Raw genomic sequence first — 14,523 nt, forward strand, 5'->3', positions numbered from 1 at the left:
GAAAATTAAAAATCAGAATGACAAGCAAAAGACAGGAACCAACCTAAGTTGGCCCATGTCTTTAATGAAATAGTAAGCAGACAGGAGGGTATATACCAGTAAATGTGTGCTTTTACCTTCATCATCTCACTTGAGTTTCAACAAGGAAATTGGTGGAGATACCTGTTTCCAGGAAAAGAAAAAAGGTAAAAGTTGTAGGCAAACATGGTCAGGGGTATAGCCTTCTGGTCCAAAATCTTTTTCAATTAAAGAATTGTGCAACCTTGGACTGTGGTAAGCAGAAGTAATAAGGTAGAGTAAAGTATGCATTTGGGTATGAGCCACAGGGAATCTTATACATAAATGTGATCCATAAATCTTACCATAAATACATATATATGTGGTGTTGTTTCAGTACTATTTCCTGATTATAGAAATTATATTTATGCCTTAACATACATATGGCTGTAGGCAGTTCTGTTGATGACCAAAGAATAATTCTGTGATTCTAAATTTTCTCAAATATAGCCAGGTCATGATAAAAAGGATAAAGTACCTTGAAGGTACTAATGCAAAATTCATTATTAAAGTAATCAATCTTGAAATAATGAAACCACCAAGGCCGAAAAGCAACATTCACTCTCAAATTTTTTCCAGTGCCCTAGGGAAGCCAAGGAGCTGGGCAGCCACTGGTGAGACTTTGGAGAAGCCATGGATGCCATGTTCAACAACACAAAGCCCCCTTGGCTCAGGGGCTCCTGGCCAAAGAAACCTAGGCCTGGCTTGCTAAGAGCCCAGTTCAAAGGGAGGTATGGGACAGAGCATCTTTCTCAGGCTGGGCATCCAATTTCATCCATACTTGGCCATCTGCATGCTGTGTGAGAATTAGGAAACTATGGTGTATGCAGTATTTCCCTCACTATTAAAAAGAACTTCATTCTCAGCCCGTATATCTTAGAAGGTTGCAGAAGTTGACATTTATCAAATTTGAAGACCAGCAAAACTGCAAACAACCCAGATGCCTGTTTCTTAATTTCAATCTTGTGTAAAGGATTGTCTGCTATCTGGGCATCTTAGGTGATGCAAGAAGCTTAGAGAACACTAGCAAACATTGGGAGTCTCACATTCCACCTTATTTTCTCAGGAGGAATTAAAATCTTTCTTGGCTTCTCTGCCTAGGAAATAAGTCACAAGTTATCTACAAATTCTCAATTTGCAGCTAACATTCTGCCCTGGAATCACAAGAGCTTAGTATAAACACCAATTTTCTTTGTGTTAACAAATGTCATCATATAAATAAATAGTCTGAAAATGGAATATCTCCTTTCTTACACAAACCCAAAGATCTAACTACACGGGTAATATTCCTGCCAGGATATTTCTTACTAAACAGTAAGACTTGACATGGGGAAAAAGGCAAAGATTTTTAGAAGGAGAAATAGTGTTGGGGATGAGCCATGCTTTTTAGAAATTCTTTGAGCTCTAAATTTTATATACATTTTCTGTATCATATTGAACTTCAATAAAAATTTAAATATGTAAATAGGAATAATTAATTATAAGATAATAACTAATATTGAATTTTTTAAAATTCTGCCATACATTGTCCATATGTTGTTGAACAAAGACATACTTTAGAAATAAATTCATAAAAGTTGAAAATAAACAAAAAATAGAGCAAAGACAAAAAACAGGGTAGCGATTTTAATATTGAATAAAACAGAATTTAAGGTGCAAATTAACACGAGGAGAAAGATATTATACATACTGGTAGAAAAAGGAAGGAAGAAAGGAAGGGAAAGAAAGAAAGGGAGGGAGGGAGGAAAGAAGGAAGGAGAAAGAGAGAGAGAGAGAGGAAAGAAGGAAGGATAATAATCACGCATAGGTAGGAACCAAAAATATAATCTCAAAATAAATAAAGAAACAACTGAAAGAATTAGAGGGAGAAGTAAACAATTATAGTTGAAGAATGTCATACATCTATTTTATAAACTGAGATTTCAAGTAGACAAAAGTAAGCAAGAAGTAAACAGTTTGAATAACATATAAATAAGCTCATAGTAATACATTTATACTCAATAAAGAAAGAATACAAATTTTGTAGCACATTTCCTCTTACATCTCATTGGCAAGAAATTAACCATTTGACCAGACTTAACTGCAAAGAGTCTGGGAAATAAAGTTTTTCATCTATGTGCCCTGCATAAATTGAGGGATTTATTACTAAGGTAAAACGGGAGGAAAAAAACCCACACAATACGAATGAGTAACAAAATACTGATTCTTTACAAATACTAATACAACAGACCTCTAGCAAGACTGTTCAGAGGGGAAAAGAGAGATAACATTAAAAAAATAATATACTATGACATAATTGAGAGTTTTTAAAATTTTTATAAAGATCTACATGAGCAAATTAAAAACCTCAAAAAATAGACAAAAATTGGCAAAAATATAAAATGCCAAAATTAGCACAAGAAAAAAGTAGAGTAATATTCCATTGTGTATATGTGCCACATCTTCTTTATCCATTCATCTGTTGATGGACACTTAGGTTGCTTCCATGTCCTGACTATTGTAAATAGAGCTGCAATGAACATTTTGGTACATGACTCTTTTTGAATTATGGTTTTCTCAGGGTATATGCCCAGTAATGGGATTGCTGGGTCATATGGTAATTCTATTTTTAGTTTTTTAAGGAACCTCCATACTGTTCTCCATAGTGGCAGCCATAAAAAGAAATGAAATTGAGTTATTTGTAGTGAGGTGGATGGACCTAGAGTCTGTCATACAGAGTGAAGTAAGTCAGAGAGAGAAAAACAAATACCGTATGTTCACACATATATATGGAATCTAAGAAAAAAAAAAGGTCATGAATAACCTAGGGGTAAGATGGGAATAAAGACACAGATCTACTAGGTCTCAGGAATGGACTTGAGGGAATGGACTTGAGGATATGAGGAGGGGGAAGGGTAAGCTGTGACAAAGTGAGAGAGTTGCATGGACATATATACACTACCAAACGTAAAATAGATAGCTAGTGGGAAGCAGCCACATAGCACAGGGAGATCAGCTTGGTGCTTTGTGACCACCTAGAGGGATGGGATAGGGAGGGTGCGAGGGAGGGAGACGCAAGAGGGAAGAGATATGGGAACATATGTATATGTATAACTGATTCACTTTGTTATAAAGCAGAAACTAACACACCATTGTAAAGCAATTATACTCCAATAAAGATGTTTAAAAAAAAGAAAAAAGTAGACAAAGATACCAATACCATCCAAATAATTGAAAAGGCAATCAAAGACATTCTTCCTTTAAAAAGCCCATGTTTACATGAGCTTATAAGGGAGTTCTACCAAATTCTATAGGAGCAAATAATTCTTATAGAAACTTTTACAGAAAAAATTGAGTAAAATCTGTCCTGCTCATTTTAATAAAAGTTCATATTAGTGATACTAAAACCAGATAAGGGCAGTATAAAAACAGACATTCACATATGAATATAGATGTAAAATTTCTACATAAAGTATTTTTTTTAAGTAAGGCAGACTGTCACATGCAGCACCTCATTTGGATGTATCTGGAGTCTTGGAAGCTTGACTACCCTATGTTCTCCTACAGTGGACCTTGAGAGCTTGTTTGGAGGTTCTAGCAGGGAAGCGCAGCTAATAGTATACACTTGGCCAAAGAATGGTCCTCCTCTAACAAGGAAGGTCATTCTCTTCATCCGAGTGCACAGCTTTGGGAGGGACACGCATTGAGTGGTGAGGGAGGAAGGACACCGACCTAGCCAGCCTGATCAGACAAATCAACCCTGGTGATCAATAGGGTGACAGATGTCACAGCTGGATTCTACGTAAAGTATTAATGAGTCAAATTCAACTAAAAAGTTACAAATAGAAGAATGTCATATTCACATTCATTCATATAGGATATTTTTTGTGGATATTTCTGGAGTTTAAGGTAAGTAATAATTTTTTGTACCACTTAAAAATATTTCATTGACGTTTATTATTTTTGTTTACAAGTCAGCTATCAGTAACAGAAGATCCAGGTTTATGTAGTCTGAAGCTTATAAAATTCAGGAGCACTTATTTAAAAAAAAGAGAATGCAAAACTATAAATACAAAATTAGGTTCAGTAGTGAATATTTATTTAGTATGAGAGAAGAAATCACAGAAAATTATGTTTATAGAAAGCTAAATATACTACAAACGTCAAAAATCTAGAAAAACAAAATAATATTTTTTACTAATTAACTGCCTGACAAAACTATAATACTTTTTTCCTCCATTTTTCTGCTGTATATTCTTTGATGTCTCTTCATTTGACAATTTTTTAAGAGAATAGGGAAAGACTCCTCTAGCATGTTTGAAATTTATTTTTTCTTACTGATTGATTATAAAAATTTCTTTAGCATCACTCTTTTGGTAATGCAGTAAACAAAGTTAATGATAATTGTCAAAATTGGGAAAACCCATATCAAGTTTATTTCATATGCAAACTATAAAATTTGGAAGAATTTTCTGTAGATTAGCTTCTGTATATTTCCAATCTTTTGTTTGTTTGCTTACTTGCTTGTTTTTCTCCACTACACACATACTTCTAGTGCTGTCACCATAAGGATGCTCATACTAAGGTGTAACACTTAACCCTATACCTTTGTTATGGTAAGTCATCATGCTAGGCAAAAGAAGAGTACTACTGAAAACTGTTTCTATACCATACCAATATATGTGAAAGTAACCAAGAACCACATAATTATATTCTACTAAACCAAGCTAGATGAATCCCTAAATCAACTTCCTGTTGGCCTGGTCCCCCCAAATCCTGAAAATATTGTAACACATCCATCATGGTGGCTAGTGTATAGAAGGAAATCAGAGTGAAAAAGAGTAGTCTTAATCAAAGTTAAAATATCTTAGTGGCATGTTTTATATATTTTAAAAAACTATGGCCATGTAAACAGATGCCTCAGAAGGACACCATGTAATTGGGGGACCCTGAAGTTTAAGTTTCATTGGTGTCACAGAAATCCATCTCTGGCAGTCTATCTTTTTTCATATATATATATATTTGTTTGTTTGTTTGTTTATTTATTTATTTATTTATTTATGGCTGCATTGGATCTTTGTTGCTGCGCGTGGGCTTTCTCTATTGCAGCGAGCGGGAGCTACTTTTTGTTGCTGTGTGCGGGCTTCTCATTGCGGTGGCTTCTCTTGTTGCAGAGCATGGACTCTAGGTGCACGAGGTTCAGTAGTTGTGGCACATGGGCTCAGTAGTTGTGGTTCGTGGGCTCTAGAGTGCAGGCTCAGTAGTTGTGGCACATGGGCTTAGTTGCACCATGGCATGTGGGATCTTTCCAGACCAGGGCTCAAATCTGTGTCCCCTGCATTGGCAGGCAGATTCTTAACCACTGTGCCACCAGGGAAGTCCCTCTGGCAATCTATCTTATTGTTGTTCTTTCAAAGATAATTTTTCTTCTTTTTCTTGCTGCTAATAAGATTTTCCTTTATCTTTTATTTCTGTTAGTTTTACTCTCATGTGTCTAAGTGTGGTTTTCTTTTGATTTATTCTGTTTAGAGTCTTTAGGACTTCTTAAATATGTGGCTTGATGTGTTTTATTAGTTTTAGAAAATCCTCAGCCATTATCTCTTCAAATATTGTTTTTGTTTTATTCTCTCTATCCTCTCCTTCTGGTACTCTAATTACACATACATTAGACTTTCTCACTGTATTCCCTATGTCTGTTATAATATCTTCTGTGTTTTTATCTTTTTGTCTTCCCATGTGTCAGTATAGGTATTTTATTCTAAACCATCTTCCAGTTCACTAATTCTCTTTTCAGCTGCATGTAATCTGATGTTTAACCATCTACTGAGTTGATTTTGGTTATTGTAACTTTCAGTTCTGGAATTTTCATTTGATACTTTTTTATTCTTTCCAAATCTCTGCCAAATTCACAGTCTCATCTTTTATTTCTTTGAAAATGGTAAGTATAGTTCTTTCAAAGTGTATTTTCTAATACTTCCATTTCCTGGATCAACTATGTGTCTGTTTCTATTGTCTATTGTTTTTCTTTTTTTTTCTTTCCAGTATGTTTTACTATCTTTTCATATGCCTGGTTTTATTATCAAATCCCTGATATTGTTTATGAAAAACTAGAGAAATAAAATAATTTTAAGCCTAGGATGATGTTATATTCCTCCAAATAGATTTATATTGCTTTTGACAGTCTCCTAGGTTTCACTGGCAAAAACTGCAGCACTGAATACAATGCCAGAGACTAAAATAAATAAAGGCTGTACTTCATGCCTTCTGAAGGCCAGTTTATTTCTGGTTCACCATTTCTCCTAAGGATTAGCCCTTTAGCATCCTGACCCAAAGCTGGGAGGCTTTCCAGCGTTCCTCTTCCTTAGCAGGTTCTTAGTTCTATCCCCTCAAAGCTATTGACAGCTCTCTTCAATTCTTAGCCTCTCAGCTACCTCTTCTAGGATTGAGAGGTGCCTCTGGGAGAAAAAATTTTCAAGTTCCAGGCTCATTTGGAGTTTCTTCTCCCAGATTTTATTCTCATATTTCTTCATTGCCTGTTAGCTCTCTGACAATTTTAAACAGATGTTTTAAAATATATATTTTGTCTAGCTTTTCCAGTCATTCTTAGTAAGAGGAAAGAACCAAATTATTTAGTCTATATTCCTGGAAATCCAAGTCCCCCATAGCCCAACTCATTGCAATACAAGACAATACTTGTATCTATGGAGGTACCTTCAAACCTCTCAATTCACAGAAATTAAAGACTTTGAGCAGATGAATTTCATGAAATTGCTAACCAGCTGCTAAAGACTCAAAAGCATCTGGTTAGTGACATTAGCATGGATGGATAACATTATTGAGCCCTTTTAAAATGGAAATTCAGGCCACCATCCCTAAGCAAACTTCTAGAAGCAAGGTCTTCACGTACCTACAAAAAATAAGCTAATATTCTCAAAGCCAAACATAACTTGAATAAACATCCCACAACCTAAGCTCATCATCTAAATCTTTGCAATGCTTCTGCTCCCAAGAGATCCCAGACTCTGAGCATCTTCCCTTTTAGACAGAATCTAGTGTCAGTTGTTACTCACTCAATCCCAGCCTTTCTTACATAAGGAAATCTCAGCCCATATCTTCCTCTTCTTGACCCCCTCCCCACCTATCTGTTTCAGTTCAGGATATATACATTTAATTAATTCAGCTTTACCTCCAACCTGTAAATAGTGGGAGAAGTGTCAGATTTATATGGTGGATAAATAACAAGGGTTTTCCCAGGAGACTCCATCCTGGTGAAAGAGAGTAACTGTACTTTTCAGTTATGAGTAATTGTACATAATATAATCCTAAATGATTTTTCTTGTAATTTCATTAGAGTTTAGAAATTTAATTAGATTTTGAATCACTCTGAAATAAAGTAGCAAAACACCAAGAGACTGGGAGCGGTGGTTATTTTGTCCTTTGAGGCCACATTCTTGGTCTCAAATTGGCATGTCTTCATTAGGAGGAAGTTTTCAGAACTTCTTGATACATTATTGTCTTTCAGAATGGATTCTGAATAGGTCTTTGGAGAGCATTAGAAAGGTACACAATTATTATGCACACTCTTCTTGAGGTTAAGATCATCTGCCTTGCATATACTTAATAAAAATATGTCTCTAAAGTTGTTTAAGAAACTGTGGAGATAGGAAAGATGTTCCTTGAATGCCCCAATGCTGTTCCTGGATTATTAGCAACTACCTGTACATTATGATGCAGTGAGGGGCTGTTTGCTTAACTTTAATGATTATGTAAGGTTTATGGTTATTTTTATTGCTACAACATATGAACTGTCATGGTGGCTATAATTAGAGGCAAGCTAAAGTGTTGCTGTTACAGTCCTCCGGGACTGGGGAGAATCCACTTCCTTCTTATCAACTTTGCCTCTGTGCAAGAGCTGGCCAAAAAAAAAAAAGAAAAAAAAAAGGATCAAATTAAATGAACCGTTCTTACCTCAAAACAGGTTATGACACAGAAAAATTGAAAAGAGCATTAAAACTCCAGGCCAACAGCTTGCACCTAACGAAGCTGCAAGGAAACAATCTTCTTTCCCCGCAAATACCTTGATTTGTTTAATTCTCTGAAAGGCCATTGCCCACGTCTTTTCCCAGAGGCCATCTGGGAAACATGGTGATTGTGGAAATGCTCTAAGGGGTTTCCATATATCTCTGCCACGCTGCTGCTGCCTCTACCCAAATATCCTCTCTGTATCCCAGGCTGGGGACTGAGAAACTCAGGACAGACTAAGACGTATAGAGAAAACAGCCTAGAGGCTCTGGGAGCCCATGAAAAAGTCCCTGGGCTGCAGAGGAAAAATTCAGAAGCCCCAGGAGATAAAATGAATTAGGCAATCTGACTACCTGGTCATTCTGAAGAAGGTAGGATGGTTTGGGTAGGAAGCTGAAAACACATTATGGACTCAGGAGAGCTGAGAGTTCTGTGGTGTGAATACAAGTGTCCAAGAGGCACTGGGAAGGAGGTGGGAGGAGAGAGAATCTGGGGAAAGGAAGAGCCTGAGAAGAGCTCCCTGAGCCTGGTGGGAGCAGAGCTGCACATGTCTCAACAAGGGCTGCCCAGCCGTGTGCTGGACTCTGGGCAGTGGCAGACACAGGAAACATGGCACCTGGCTCCACCGCCACCCACCCCCCCATTCATGCTGGCCCACTGTCTGCCTTCTCTTCTACACTGTGAGTTCTCTGAGCAACACGGATGTGTCAGATTCATTTTCGTTTCCACTACACACACAGCAATTCCTGTGATACAGCAGGAGTTCAGTAAATGTTGAATGAATGAATGAGATCAGAAAATAGCAAAGAGAAACCAATGCCTCTGCCGTGAGGTGGGACCTGACAGCGGCTTCCTGTTTGCCCAGGGATGTAACTACACGAGGGCCTCCTTGAGAAGGTCAGTTGGTAATTTTTAACAAAAGCTTTCAAAATGGCTGGTGCTCTTCGACGTGTGAACTGTACTACTGGGGATCTTTTCCAAGGAAATAACCTCAAAGATGGAAAATAGCCCAATGCACCAATATACCTATAGCAATGAAAAATTAGAAATAACCTAAACGTTCAAAGAGGAACACACTGAATCAGGATGCACACACCTGATGCGATATAGTGCAACTAATAACGATAATTTTTACAAAGGGATAACATGGAGAAGCCCATTTGAGGAGAAAACAATATACAAGATCTGTTTACACAACATGATCACAAAAATGCATGGGGGAAGAAAATGGTAATGAAACACCAAAATGACAAAAATAGCTGTGTTTGGGCTATTAGCCTGTGGGAAAATCAATGTCTCCTCCATTCAACTTTTCTGTGTTTTCCAAACTTTTATTGATGCCACAGCAGTGGTCTCACTTCTAAAAGAGCCCTCAGCCCAAACCATCTGAGTCACCAACAAACGCCTGCCAACCACAGCCAGACTGGCAAGTGGGCTTTGCGGTGAGTCTTTTCCAGGAGATTTTCCGGTGAGATTTTCACGGGAAAACCATCTCCTGTGTTCAACCCCCTGGTGACTTCTGCTCACAAGACCCTAAATCCGACCTTTCTGAAAATGTACAGCAACTCTAAGTCATGGAACTGAGCCAAGCTTTGTGCATTTTTTCCTTGCTTTCAAGATTTCATTCCATTTTATTTTATGCAAGTCACTGAGGCACCATCTGTGTCAAACTTCTGCCTTAGGTCTCAACTGGGACAATTATCTACCGTTTATCTGCATCCTTCTGTCATTTCCACTGGAATTTAGTGTTCTCATCACATCCCGTTCTGAGACTTGCCTGCTTCGGAGCAGTTGGGAAGAGCTTTCTCCAGTGTCAAACATCATCTTCTAGTGCAGATTTTGTGGTTCTGGGGGAAGCATTATCTTCTGCTCTCCTTGGAGGTCCATCCCGCTGATTACCTGAGCTCTAAGCCATCCCTCAACTCCCCAGATCATTCTCTCTGGGAAGAGCTGAGAGATAAGTGCAGGCAGTGCCGGGGGAGCCAATGCAAGGAACAAGATTGTGAGTCGATCGTGCACTCTAATTAAATTTGGGAGTTGGGGGGATACTAGGAGAGCATGCAGAGCCCAAGATCAAAAACAGACAGGCAGGAAGACGTGAGCAGTGTTGGGCTGGAGAAAGAGCTCTCTGGGAAAAAAAAAAAAAAAACAACAGAGAAAACTGAGCCATGTCCTAAGCATCTGGAGCTGAGACCCTGGGGGTCCAGGCATTCTTGAGGCCTAAACAGAGATTCTGAGCTTTGGAGCAGGAAGTGCTGGCTTTGAGTCCTGGCTCTGCACCTTACCAGCTGCATCTAGGAGCAGGGCTCACAGGGAAGCAGGATGAGCCATAGTTGTCCCACAGGGTTGTCATACAGCAGTACCAGACCAAGAAGGGAGGGAGGGTCATGCGTGGTTAGGAACCCACCCTGGACCCAGGCTGCCTGGGTCCCAGTGTCCACGTCCCCAATTATGCTTAGTGTCACCTAAACAAGTCACATGACCTCCCTGAGCCACAGTTTCTTCATCTGTCAGATCAGGAAGATGATCACAGTAAGACCTGCCTGGCTCTGAGAGAGCTGATGCACTGAGGCCATGAGGAGCACACCTGCCCATACTGATGCTCACTCACTGATTCCGCGTGGCGTCTGGCACAGAAGGAACGCCTCACACTGGTTCCACCTGACCTCAGTCCTCACCGACCTCCCGGCTGCCTCAGAAGGAGAACACATCTGTCCTTCTGTCCTCCTTGTTCCTTCTGGCCCCACATCCATCTGTGCCTGGGTTGTGCTCCTGCTTTTCTGAGCTGGGCAGCTCCCTGGCCTGGCCCTCATCTGCCCTCCACCTACACCCCTCGATGGCCAGAAACAAGGGGTTCACGGACATCCTGCACCAAGGCTGGCTCAGCGTTGCCACCAACAGCCTTCTCTCCAGACAGAGGCAGCCAACTGCTGGTGACAAAGACACCTTGAGGCCCAACTACTCCACATTCTTGCTCACCTCGCCTCCCGCCCTGGGGGTCCTGAAGTCACAGCAGCACAAGAGGCTTGCAGCTGGCTCTCCATGGCTACCAACCACCCCCAGGCTGCACAGGAGAAGAGTTCCTCACTGGCCCTTCCTCTCCTCCCTCCCGAAATCTGAAGACCGCCTCCATCTCATCCAACTTTACTCCTGGTGTCAGCCCGGGGCACACCCGGGGCCACGGCACACTCGCAGGCACTCTACTGTGTTCTGTATATTCAGGCACCCAGCCAGGTAGGGAGGTGGAATCCCAGGATTAGAGACAGAGCCGGCTGGAGTCCAGGCATGGTCTACATCTCATGGCGAGCCAACAGTAGGAAGGGTCAGAGGATGGGAGGGAGAGGGGAGGAAGGTCTGCTGAGCCCTTGCTGAGTGCCAGCACTGTGCTAGGCGCCTCCACATGCTCCAATACGAGGCAGTGTCCTGCTCCACGTTGACTCGGCCACCTCCACTTTTAGCCACAGCAGGTGGACAGTTCCAAGCACGCGTCCCAACTCCAGCCTGAGCCTTGGTTCTCTTTGCCTCTGCTTCTGAGCTTTCTTTGAAGACATGGCATCCTACTCAGCTCACAGGCAGTCTGGAAATATGGGGGAGTTACTGTTTCCTGGGCAACTCAAATAATGGGGGACGGGAGCTCGCATGCTCCAGCCTCTTGAGTTTTAAACAGACAATTCTGGCTGGGGTAGGCTTCTCAGAGATACCTGCAGAGTTCAGCCTCTGCTGTCTATAGAAATCACCTTGCCATACATATTTTATGAGCTTTTCCCAGTCTCACCCTCATTACTCCCTCATTCCTGCTCCCTGGCCTCACCTCCCAAAAGGGTTCTTTTCACCCAAGGATTTGTCTCAGGTTCTGCTTGGGGGAAAACACAAACAAAAGCATCTCAAAAAAAACAAAAAACGGAATGAAGAACTTTGCAATTTATATTCTTAGCTGCCTTCTCGCAAAGGTGAATGCTGTTTAATAAAAGCCGTTTTGCTTGCTGAGCACTCAAATGACTTAGACGTGACTCTGGGGAGAGGATTTGGTGTTCCTGTGTTATCTGGTGCAGACGGAAGGAGGGAGGTGCAGCAGCGAAGGAAGAATGAGAAGCCAGTGGGGGCCCTTGAGGGACAGGCCAACAGATGGGCTGAGTGGAAGGCATCTGGAGGGAACTTCTGAAAAAAGAAGAATCAATAAGTGATTTCAGATGTTTACGAACAGTGGTGTTCTATGTGAGTCTCCCCCGATCTGTCTCAACAGTGTGTGTGAGTGGATTCTCTGGAGCTCAGCTCAGGGATGAGTCTCACCACTGCATCAGTGTTAGGCTTGGAAAGACTCCCATCCCAAGGAGGTCAAGGTCTCCAGGCAAAGTGGTCAAGAAGATGCAAGGCCATGGGAAGGTGGAATCCGGAATTGTGCAAGACTTTCTTGGTAGGTGGGATTGGAGGATGAGCCATCCTGCCCAGAGCTTGAGGGGCAATGAGCTCCTTTTCCCCACACAGCCCAGCTGAAGTCATTCCAATAGTGCTGGGAAGCACAAATTGAAGATATCACAGGTGGGGTGGAGAGAGCTGGGGCATTTGTCGAGGTTAACACAGGGGGGAACCAGAATCCAAACCTGGGCATGACTGTCTCCAAAACCTGTGCCTTTCACAATACCTGATGGGCCAAAGGAAAAGCATTGTTGATAAAGTCAGCGAAAGGGTTAACCTGAGGATAACGTCTGTTTCCTGTGTGTTCACTGGCCCCAGTGACCCTGAAGGCAGGGACAAACTCTTGCGCATGATAAACACAATACGTAACAACTATAGAGGGCTTTATTCCAGACACTGTTCCAATGACTTTTTCAGTATAACTGATTTGCTTCTTCAAGGGGAAAAAACATACACACACACGTGATGTACTGCCCTGGAATGAAGCCTTATGTCTATGTCGTATTTCCAAGCACAGCTGCTAACAATTTGGCCACTTTGAGTGGCTCCTCATGTTCATGAAATAGCTCTAGATGTCTCCTCTATTAATTGCTGGAAGCAAAAATGAGAGTTGTAGTGTCTGGTAAATGTAGAAATGAAGCCAAATGGCTATTGAGACTATTAGGACAGAGACAGTGAGCAGCTCACACCTCTGGTCCCGTGATCTCGTTTGGACAAAACAAAATTCTCCTTCCTTGGAAGTGTGTCACCAACATGCCTGACAAGCTGGCTTAGTGGCCTGGCTTTCCACACATACTGCACACATATGCTGGTGGGACAGATCACTCTGCTGGACTCAGGTTACAGTGAGTCTAGGGATGCTTCACCTTGAACATTTGTCATTCAGTTTCCCTGTATTGTGGCATTGTCTGTCATTTACATGGTCACCAGCCCCCAAAACAGTGTACCCTGAAAGCAGGGATGAGCTCTTGCACATAATAAACACAATAAGTAACAACTATGTAAAGTTTTATTCTAGACACTGTCCTAATGACTTTTTGGTATTAACTACCTTGCTTCTTCAAGGGGAAAAGAAACATGATGTAGTGCCACTCTGAGCTGACACTATTATTGCCCTCTGTTTCACAGATTAGATACTGAGGGATAGAGAGGTTACCTTCCTAAGGTCACACGGTGGGGGAAGGAGTGGCAGAACTGGGATGTTAACCCAGGAGATCTGATCTAGAAGCTGGATCTTTACCGCTGTTCTAGACTATCTCTATAAAGGGGTATTAATAAATGGCTGGAGGTGTCTGATGTATCATACCAACCTGAGCATGGTGATGACCTGGAAGAATATTTCTCAGCTCAAACTATACCTGATCTGATAAATTGCTTACATTTTTGACTAAAAAACCCCTGGAATAAGAGAGAAGATAGTGGAGTTAGGTGAGATTGAAGTTCATCAGGGGGCATGGAGAAGGGTGCGATGCTGCCACTGAGGGGCTGGTTAATACTGATCCAAAAGATCCAGAGATCTAGGTTACCATCAACTATCCTTCATCCTTGCTCTGACTCAATTTTCCAAACTTAGAGTAGAACAATAAGGATGGATACAAAAGGGGGGTTAATTCAAGTAGGATAAATACCAAGAAACCCACACTTACACATATCAAAGTAAACAGTAAATCAAAACAATAATTAAAAAACAAATAGAAAATATTTAAAGAACAAGTGGGAGAAGAAAGACACATTACCTTCAGGGGTACAAGAGTAAGACCAAACACTGATTTCTCAATAGGAATGATGGGAACCAAAGGATAATGGAATTCTGTCTTCAAAGTTCTGAAATCAACTGTGGACCTAGAATTCTATAGCCAGCAAAAATATCCTTCAAAAATAAAAGCAAAACAAAGATATTTTCAGGCAAACAAAAACAGAGAAAATACCACCAGCAGACTGGCCACTAAATGAAATACTGAAAGGTTTCCTATTGCCAGAGGAAATGATTCTAAATAGAAGCAGAGAGATGCAAGAGGAAAAAAAAATGAAGAGTAACAGAAAGAGAAC

The sequence above is a fragment of the Hyperoodon ampullatus genome (assembly GCF_949752795.1).
Source record: "Hyperoodon ampullatus genome assembly, chromosome: 1".
Lineage (NCBI taxonomy): Eukaryota > Metazoa > Chordata > Mammalia > Artiodactyla > Ziphiidae > Hyperoodon > Hyperoodon ampullatus.